This window comes from Heterocephalus glaber, unplaced genomic scaffold (assembly GCF_053883595.1).
Source record: "Heterocephalus glaber isolate CG9 unplaced genomic scaffold, H.glaber_assembly_v1.0 deba00001461, whole genome shotgun sequence".
Taxonomy (NCBI): Eukaryota; Metazoa; Chordata; class Mammalia; order Rodentia; family Bathyergidae; genus Heterocephalus; species Heterocephalus glaber.
The window spans coordinates 22,493,162-22,504,340 of NW_028258308.1; the positions used below are offsets into that span (position 1 = coordinate 22,493,162).

The following is an 11,179-nucleotide window of genomic DNA, read 5'->3' on the forward strand; positions in this document are numbered from 1 at the left end:
GAATGAGAAAAAAATATAATGGATACTAACAAAAATTTCAACAATTTCTGAGCTGTTTTTATTGTTATTGATATAATTATTAATTTTCCCCTATATTTGAAAGAATTTAATGTGGCTTCCCTGAAATAATTTGCCTTTCTTCTTATGTCACCAAGAATGGAAGTAAAGAGTGGATATCTACAGTTCGTACTAGTGTTTTATAATCAGAAGCACTGATCATCTATTGTTTTACCTACATTTATACAGGTACATAGCGAACAAGTATTGAAAATATTTACTTGAAGACCATAATTCAGAATACTACCTTGATTGTCTTATTACCATGATGAATCATGACAATCAGCATACATCTCTTATACAGTGCCTAACTTATTTCATACATCTATTTTTTCATGTTTATGATAAGCCTTCAGGAAATCAACATCTTTCTGTCAATCATATAGGATATACTAAATGGAGAACTATAGTAGAACAAATTATTAAATTAAACTAACTGTAATTAACAAGAGTAGGATAGGTATTAACATTTAGTAGTCTACTTTTTTTTTTTGTACCAGGGATCAAACTTGGGACCTTTCGCTTGCAAGGCAGGGGGCAGAACCACTGAGCTAAATCCCTGGCCCTAGTCTACATTTAAAAACACAAGCAATAAAAAAATGAGATAACAGAGGCATTTGAAAATATAACATGTAATTCACAAGTTGGGAGTGACACTGAGTTAACTTTGGGGATCTCAAATTTAGGGATTCTAGGGATGTGGGTCCATATCAATCCAGTCTGCTCTTTCACTGTCATGCACTCCAGTTGGTTGGTAAAATTTTGCTTATTATCTCAGCTTATAAAAGTTTCACTTTGGGGAGAGGGGTGTGAACCTCAACAGATTAACCAAATGATTATTTATTTATTTATTGGTACTGAGGGATCGAACTCCGGTACTTGCGCTTGTGCAGCAGGGGGTGAAAACACAGAGCTAAATCCCCGGTCCCAAATGATGTTCTTTTTTACACTCTGTTAACCCAAAATTCTACCTTTCCTTTTTGATTACATAAATATTTCTATATTATTTAGATCCTACCATATTCCTAAATATAATATCTGGAAGATGATACAACTAAGGAAGAAAACGTAAGAAAATGATAAGCCAAAACCCACAGTCAGTTTTAGGAAATCTCCCTAATTATGTCAGGCTAGTGAATATGGTTGAATTTACAATTTGCTTTGTTAGCTTCTAAAGGTCCCTAAGATGAGATGCCTTGCTGTAAACAGTATGTGAGCCAAGTTTATTCAATTGCTTAAGAAGAATACATGAAAACAAGGCTGACAAGAGTTTTCAGTGGCCTGAGAACATATCCAAATTATGAAATCAAAGAAAATAAAGAGAGCTGACTTGGGTAATACAACAAGTCCATCCAAACTCACAATCTGTTTACTTGTAGTTTTATTGCATTTCATTTTGGTAATGGAAAAAAAAAGGCTTAAGGCATATACATAAAGCTAATGCATATATTTCCTTCTTTTAGATTAAAGCTATACTCCCTTAACCACCTACCCAACTGAGCTGAACCTAAACTTCAAACATCAATTATTTTGCTTTCTGGACACAATCACTATGGTTCTCAATCTATACAAGCCATTAATCCTCCAAGTAGGAAATCATCAAAAATTAAAATCTAAAATCACAATTGAAAAATGTTTTGAAATAATGAACCCGGACTCCGTAAGTATGAGTGGAGGGTTAATTCTCAGAAATCCTCTTCCAATTTACTGAGATTTGGTGGTGGTGGTGGTGGGGGTGCTGGTATATACTTTGCACTCTCAGTTCATATAGCAAGCAAGGAAGGGTGAAGGAAAATAGGAAGTAATGGATAAATATAAAACTTTTGCCAGTTTTTATCATTTTATTTATATATTTGGCAAGCTTGAGAAGAAAAAAATTCTTTCATGCAATTCAGTATTGAACCTTGAAATAAAAGGCTGTTATTAGTGACAAGTTAAAATTGAATATAACCTGTAATTTGTTTCGCACTTTGATGATGTGTACTACTCATGTCTACCCACTAATAATCTTAAATCACAAAAAAATTGCTATTTTAAGTAAGCTACCTACTCTTTCTCATACTAGGAATCAAAAGGAAAATGTGTTTAGATTCCTTTGCATTTTGAAAGTGTTGATTTCAGTCCTCATTGGGATGATAATCTGACACTTGAATCAAGCTCATTTCTTTCAATTATCATGCTTCAAACTTTAATTATTAAAATAAAGTTTTTCAAGTAGCCATATTAAAAATCTCCAGAAATCAGAAAAACTGACACATACTAGCTCTATTGTATCTGCCAAGGTACAAGGACAGGTAGTCTATCATATTTCTAATTAAAATACTCCATTAGGGAACATCTTGCTCCACGAAAAGGCCACTTTCTAAAACTGAATATGACACTTGTACATGTTTACTGAGACATTACTCTGACATTCTAACAAATCTACCTAGGAGTGCATAGGTTAGCTATCAGGATAATTATATTCTACTACGACTAATGACTGTTTCTCATGATCATTTATGGAAAGTACTTTTTAATTGCTTTCATATCATGACCATCCATTACCCTAGCAAATACCTATTTACTATATTTCTGTCTCTATCTTTCTGACAGGAATGCAGCTGCAGTCACATACCAGTAGATAAGTATTAAATTTTTACCCTGTTTTCCCAGGATCAATTCACACTTGCTTTTTCATGCTTAATTTTCCATATGAAAAGGTCAATAATACTATTTTTGGGTACGGATAAAGAAACTCTTAGGGGGTTTTCAAATTAATTGTCCATTATTCAAACATAATGGATGAATAAAGTATCCATGCTTCATTGATTTAGGTGCTTTGCAATTTTAAAATGCATCATTTCACACAGTAGGTCTCTTTTGGTGATATAAGCATGTTCTGTTTGCTCACTGTTTGTCTCACTATGAGTAGCCTTCAACTGTCCCTATACAAAGCTTTTGTGATGTACTTTTACCATCCAGTGTTATGTCTCCCTCATATCTTTATTTTTTTAAATAGTTTTCTAGTTGTGGTTGCTTGTTTGCTGATGTGGATTACCTTTAGAACCATTTTTCATCATTTGTTTTAAAGTATCGAAAAGGTAAGTAATTTTGTTTGTGATTTATTTGTATGTTAATTTGTGACAAATGGAAGGTTCTAACAGTATTCATTACTCACATTCAGGACGTTGTGTGTCTTTACATAATTGGGAATAATTTCAATTTTATAAAAATTTCAAAAATAAAATAATATGAAGGATGTCTGCAACATTTCACCAAGATTTTTTTTTTTTCTTTTGGTACTGGGAATCAAACTTGGGACCTTGTGTCTGCAAGGCCGGTGGCAGAACCAGTGAGCTAAATCCCAGGCCCAAGATTTTTTTATTCATTGTTTATTGGTATATTTTAAGTATATCATATGATGACATTTATCATTGGGAATTTGTACCTTTACATGATGTATCTTGGTTCTTATTTTTTTCCCCCATTACCCTGCCCTCTCTTCAACTTTTCCACCCTTCCCTATTTACAAAGACTTTGTTTCCATTTTTCCTTTTCTCATATTTTTTCCTTTCCCTTCTTTCCTTTTTCCTACCCCTCCTACTTCCTCTTCCCATTTAGGCTTTTTCTTCCTATTTCACATTATCTATTATACATTTTGAACCTTATTTACACATTCAGTTTCTCACAGAAAGAATGGTTGCTATCATGAAATCAACCAATAACAAATTCTGGCAGGGTTTTGGGGAAAGAGGAATCCTTTTCCACTGCTGGTGGGAGTGTAGACTGGTGCAACCACTGTGGAAATCAGTATAGAGATACCTCAAAGAACTAGGATTAGAGGTCCCATTTGACCCAGCTATTCCCCTGCTGGGTATCTTCCCAAAAGAATTAAAAGAATCATACCACAGAGATATATGTGCACCCATTTTAATAGCAGCAGAGTTTGCAATACCTAAACCTTGGAAACACCCTAATTGTCCATCAACTAGAGACTGAATTACCAAGATTTTAAAGATTTTTCTCTTTCTTAAATATTGTTAAGATTTGAGTACTTAAAATTTACTTTATCAGTTGCTAATGCTGTCCTCTAAATTTTTTCTCTGAATCATTTGAATGTAACATATAATGGCCCTTTAACCCTAAATCTTTCACTTTGTATTACCTAAGAGCCAAGCTTTTATCTTACACAATCAAAGTAAGTTATTAGCTTCTGAAAATAACATAGTCAGACAATTTTAATTTAATTTACTACTCATATTCCTTTTATCCTGGTTGACCTAATAATATCTTTAGTAGCATTTTTCCCTTTCAAGCTAGGTCCAAATGGGTACAAGAATTGGATTAAGTTCCCATGTCTCTTTAACTGCTTTAACCCAGGGTTCTAGACCACTGCCATAGTTTATCTGCTGTTATATTAGTGTTTTTGAAGAACAAATTCTGCCCTTTTAAACAGAGCTTTCTTATTTGGAATTTGCCCAATTTTGGTCAGTATGATTAGATTGAAATTATTACTTATAGTCAAAATTTTTGAATTATTGACATTATACCCATCACAGCGTACCACATCTGAAGTTCCAGTATTTACATATGTGACAATTTAATTGCCTTGTCAAGTGTCATACTGTCTTTCCACTATATAGTTACAATTTGATTTTTCTCCCTTCTACCTAGTTATGGACCAAGGGGAAACACTGAAGCAAGCAAATATTCTCCTCACTAAATCCCTCCCTTGAAGCGTCTTCTAATCTAATTATGGCCCCCACGGTTGCAATATGATCATTTTTCTACAGTAGTTCTTGTATGTTTGAGTCACCTTAAGGTAGTGATGGCAAACCTTTTAGAGATGAATGCCTCAACTGCAATCCAAAACCCACTTATTTATCAAAAAATGATAACACTACAATTAAACCTGGATACTGATATTTTAGTTTAGAAAAAAACTTATACATTAACATCTTTTGTCTTAAAAGAAAAACAAATAAAAGTGCTACATGTTCCTCACCACTGCCCCAAGGCATTCTATCATAAGTAAGATCCCTCTTTTCTTCCATGTATTTATTATCTACACAGCCTCAAGGGTTTCTATTTTTTAATAGTTTATAAGTGTAATCTTTATATATAATTATACTAGGACACTGTAGCAGATTTGACTATCAGAAAGTCTTTTGAGTGGCTTTAATGATAATCTATTATTTTTAAAGGGCTTACTTATTTTTACTATTATTATTATTTCAGAACTAATATTTCAGGGCCATCTTGTATTTACCATGTCTGAACGCCAGAGTCAGCCATTTTTCTGAGGAAATCAGGTTACTGTATTTTCATTATTACTAGTGTATTTGCATTATGGCCCCTTCAGGGGCTAGATGTGAATACACACACATGTGTACAGACAATGTGTATACACATATATAAGCATGACTATACATGTACATAGCTTAGAAATCATGAGCTTATAGCAATACTTCCAATTATAACCAGCCTAGCAGAGTTTTTCTTGCCATTCTCCATTCCATATTTAGAAGTTTTCTTTACCACTGGAAATCTGGACTCCTCGCCACTTCAACTTTATTTATTTATTTATTTTCAAGCTTATTTGTTTACTCAATCCTGTAATATATCTCAAAAAGTTTAACACTGCTTCTCACACGTAATTCTCAAGAATAACCATAGAATGAGCTGGGAAAGCAATGCCTTGGGATAAGAGGGTGCTGACTGGAAGAGTATATGGTAACACATTATATCCAAGGCATAAAACCGGGGTGGGGTCTTGCTGCTTTCTAGGGTTCTTCAACTCTCATGTACAAGACATGCATGTGCAGGACTTCATGCCCCTCAAGTACTTTTCCTGATCCTTATAGGACAAGGTAGCAATAGAGCTTGCACTTCTGTTGTACCTTGCTATTTATCTGTAAGTAATAAGCACCATTCAGGTAATTCACAGTGTGCATGTATAGTCTGCCATACTGGACTCAGACTAGGGCACAGAGAACCCGCATCACAGAACTCATATCAAACAACTCATAATCTCATTGTAAACTGAGATGCTAGTTGAAAGGAAGTAAGATTCAAATTCATAAAATGTGGGCATTTAGTCCATTTGCCTGCTGTATTAGCCTTGCTGCTACTGAGACACAATACCCAACACACGCAGCTTAAAGGAGACGTTTAATTTGGCTCTCAGTATCAGGAGATTCAGTCCATGGTGAGCTGCCTCCAAGGCAGAAACATCTTGGCAGAATGGCATGATGGTGCAAAGCTGCTTAGTTCACTGCAGCAGAGAAGCAGAGCTGATGAACACCAGAGAGAATCAGAGACCATATATAATACCCAAGATTATGCTTCCTTGACTCACTCAGACGTGCAGAAATGTGCTTTTCTAATTCCTTAGGAATTTTTTAATCCAATCAACTTGAAGGGTTCATAATTAATGGTCACAGGTGTTACAACAAAGTACTATACACTCAGTGACTTACAGTCAACAGGTATTTATTGCTTAGAGTTCTGAGGCTGAAAGTCTTGAGGCCAATGTGGTCAGATTCTGGTGACACCTCATTTGTATTTTCTCAAAACCCTCACATCAGGGGTTGGGCTTCCAACATACAAAGTTTTGGAGGATATAAACATTCAATTCATAACTAGAAATTTCCAAAATATTGAAAAGAACTCATAGACTAGGTGATCTAAAAGAAGAACAAATACCTCTTAATGTTTGAATTAGGAACATTCTCAAGTATACAAAAGTAAGAGAATTCACAAATGTACATCTGAATATGCTGTTAGATAGGGAGATGAGAAATATTTTTCATTAAAATATTACCTCATGCCATTCGAACTGGCTCGAAGTCCATCCTCAAATTTTACAACATATATGAGTTTACTGATATACAACCAATTTTTATATATAAGAATGGCAATTTCATTTGGTTAAAATTAACAACTTTAGGTCAAAGTTAAATCATCCAATCATGAATTCTACTAAAATAGTCTCTGAAATAATTTTTCTAAATATATGTAAGGCTTAAATTGTGTTATAGATTAAATTATTTTAGGACATGTAAATTCTTGTATCTATAACTTTAAAGCAATGTAAAATTCCTATGGGTACTTTATTTGTAATATTTCCTTTATTTTCAACCTTCATAAGAGGCATTTGAAGTAAATTTAAAGGTTACTTTAGAACTAAATGGGTCCATTAAGCTTTTGTTTGTTTGTTTTGGTACCAGGGATTGAACTCTGGTCCTTGTGCTTGCAAGGCAAGCAGTGGAACCACTGAGCTAAATCCCTGGCCCTAAGCTTTGTTTTTTTTAACTCTTCTTCTAAAAAACTGAAAAAACTAATTTAGAGTTTCCTTTAATCCAATGTTAATCAAGTTGGTTTTTATGTCAAGGAATATCCTTATGTTTTAATAGGTAAAATATTATTAATTATTTAATTCCCATTCATAAAAAACCCCTCAATTATTTTCACAAACGAAATGTTCTTTGCATTTTAATTTCCTCAAATCATATATTAATTAATCTAATTTTAAATCACAAAACTGATTAAAACTTATTTCAGTGAGCATGAATTTACTGTAAAATTTGTTTAAATTCCTGACTTACTCAAGAGAAAAATACATTATATGAAAAGATCATATCTATGGTGGATTAACTAATGGTCAACTTGGAATGCCCAGCTGAACTGAGTCAGTGTGTGTCGCCGTAAATGACCCATCTGAGAATTTTTGCCCAAGGCATAAAAAGAGAACTGGAAGGGAAGCTTATTTGCCATTGATTTTCCTGGAGAAGGTTGCCATGCCTGGTTTCCCTGATGAGAATCTGGCTGTTCTTGTAACTGGAGCTTGGGTCCTTGCTGTGGCTGGGGATAGCTGCTGTTCTCCTCAGTGGATCTCTGATCTTTGCCTTGAGCATCTCTTCCTGGCTCCAGTGCAGATCCCTCAGCCTGGTGGTGCAGATCCTTCATCCTGCTGGTGCAGAGTTTCTAAGCTTCCACCACTGGCATTTGAGCCTTCCTGGTGTAGATCCTAGATATAGACTGGCATGAGACATTACCATGGGCTCTAGGCCTCTGGCTGGACTTGTGAAGGACATTGGTTTGGGCTTTAGGGCTTTAGCTGGATCCAGGCCCTTTGCTAGATTCTTCAGGTCTCTAGAATGTGAACAAACCTCTTGAACTCTTCTGCATTTTATTTTTTGGGTGAATATTATAAAATAATCCTATAAATTATGTGTCCTGTATTAAATTTATTCCCTGCAAATGCTGACTACAGCACCATCAGTCTTCATTCCTTCATTACAAACTTCTTATAAAAAATTTAAGATGATTTATCATTTACTATAAATGAATTTAGATGGTAAATGAATTTTTATAACTGAATGATTGGTAAGATTTTTCTCATATTCTAAAAGGGAAAAAAGGTTGTTTTCAAAGAGCAAGGCCTAAAGAAAGTTCTATATTAAAGTAAGACTCTTGTGTGCTAATGTTTCCAAATAGCTTTTTTCAGGTATTACTGAAATACCATAAGCCGAATGTGTCTAAAGTTTGATCTAATAATTATGTATACTTATAATCTTATATAAACAATCACCACAACCAAGTGAAAAAAGATATAATTAACTTAATCTTATTTGCCTTCAAAGAAAACCATAGCTATTTTTTCCCCCAAAATATAAACGTTTCTGTTAAATTTGGAAATTTTATGGTTCCATTCAATTTGAAACTGGGTCATTTTTCAAAATGATGTGTCCAGATTTATTAAGACAACTACCAATAATATTATTATCATTCCAGTAAAAAATAGCAACAATAAAAACCCAGAAGTCTTTTCAAGAGATGCTTCTGCTCACTGAAACAAAAATTAATGTCTTTACAATATTGGCTACTAGAAGATGGCCCTTAGAGTCCATATAATTGTATGGCTATAATTATCAGGGCTGACATTTCTTGGTGCTTGTTTAAAAATAAAAGTATTTTGTTTCTCACAATTCTTACCTACAATGTTCTCCTACCCAAGTTTCTATTTTCCATGTTTTCTCATTACCCTTTTGGGTATTTTTAATATAATATTAAAGTTTAGTTAGTTAAGAACATAAATGGCTCTGGCAGTTGAGTAAATGGATGCCTGGACAATAGAAATTTTCTAATAAGCCAGGAATTCATTGTAATTATGCTTCTTACAATAACATGCCAATTAATTGAGTACTGAAAATGAATTTTTCCTGCTACAGAAAATGAAAGTTCTTCAGGTTCATTGAAATTGACAAAAATAATATGTTTTAAATTTATTTGGCATTAAATGAAAAATGAAATCAATTAAAACAATATGGAAGTCACTCATTCCCTTTGCACATCAAAATAAATTTATATTAATACATATTTATTCTAAATATTCTATTAATAATATAAATTTATGTATTTGATATTAGGAAAAATCATGGAAGCAACAACCTATATGTCCATTACAGATGAATGGATAAACAATATATGGTATATACAATGGAGCATTATTCAATTATAAAGAAGGATAAATTGTGTCAATGTAGCAGAAGAGATGGAATTTGAGACCATAATATTAAGTGAAATAAATCAGACAAAAATGGTTAAATATTTCATAGTTTTCTCTTACACGAGAAACATAAAATATAAATCATTTAAAACACAAAATAGAAGACAGATAATAGGAAACAAGGCTGTATGCTTCTTTGGAGACTGAGAAGGGGATCATTAAAGAGGGAAGAAGGGAGGATGGGGGAAGGGGATTAAATTTATCAAGATGTTACATATGTTTTTTCTGTTTTTGTTTTTGTTTTTGCTTGATGAATAAGTTTATTATCTGTCATCTGAAAAATCTTCATAGAAAATTTGGTTTAACTCTCAGCAGCCGACTCCTGAGCTCTGAGGAAGGTTGCCTTCTTTTGAGCTACCCTATTTTTCTTCTGAGCAAGGGACATTTTGGGATGGTTCCACCTCTTCTTTTCAACTTCTCTTTCCGACTTCTTTTCATAGGCTGGATTCTCTTGTGTAGCAGCATGAGCTTTCTTATACATCTCCTCCATCATGTCTGGAGTTACATTGTTCTTTATGTACTGAGAGAACTGTTTCTTGTAAGCATCTTCATCTTCTTCTATTAGGTAATGCGTATAATCAACAACGCTCTGATCCATGATGTGCTTCCGATGTACTTCTGCATTGAACTCCTTGCTTTCAGAATCATGACCAGGGAATCGTTTGATACTGTGAGGGATAGACAAGCCTCCATCCACAGTACCCTTCAGAGCTCCAAAAACTTTACTGCCAGTTGTAGTTCTGGTAAGGCCTGCCTCCAAATAGCAGGTGAAGGCACCAGGTTGACCATCAATGCTTTCCACATTGTATTCATCTCCAGTCACCTCCGCCTGGCCTTCATAGATCTTATCCATGCCAAACCTATTAAGAAGCCTGCGGGCCAGCAGCAGGCCAGTACAATATGCTGCAGCATAATTTGTTAGGCCAACTTTCACAGCATATTTTGGTAGTTCATGTGCATATGCTGCACAGACTATCATATCCCCTTCAATATGGGCGTAAGTAATCTGACAAATGATATCTCTGTTAGTTACAAGAACTATCATCCTGTATTTAGGTGTGTTGTACTTATTTTTGTCCTGAATCACCAAGCATTTCCATGCATAGTAATCAGTTTTGCCCTCTCGTCTTCTTCTAAACTTCACTTGGTATCTCTTAAAGTAGGCCTTATTCTTGACAACTTTAACAAACCCCATCCTGTGGGATAAAGACCTGCTAATGCAGTTCCTCACAGACCTGCAGGCCTAGCAGCACTACAGGGGAGAAGAAAGAAGATGTTACATATGTTATACACATATGTATATATGTCATACATACACCAATTTCCCAAAATAAATGTAGTTATCATTTATTTGTGAATGTAATTATTATACATTAAATTATATAAACATATACTAATGGAAATTTAAAATATCCCTAGATTTTTAAAAAATCTAGATTATAAGAATAGATATTAATTTTATTAGATAATATTCAATTATTCAAGAATGATAAAATACTTGTAGAGGAAAACAGGAACAAATTTTATTTGACTAGAAATAATTTACCCATGGACCGTCGATAATTTTAC

The 11,179-nt window shown here is 33.9% G+C and overlaps 1 pseudogene; it reads right to left on the reverse strand.

Annotated features, from left to right (window-relative positions):
• Positions 1 to 9,882: 9,882 nt before the first annotated feature.
• Positions 9,883 to 10,838, reverse strand: LOC101723370 (large ribosomal subunit protein uL18 pseudogene; annotated as a pseudogene).
• Between the last annotated feature and the right edge of the window lie 341 nt (positions 10,839 to 11,179).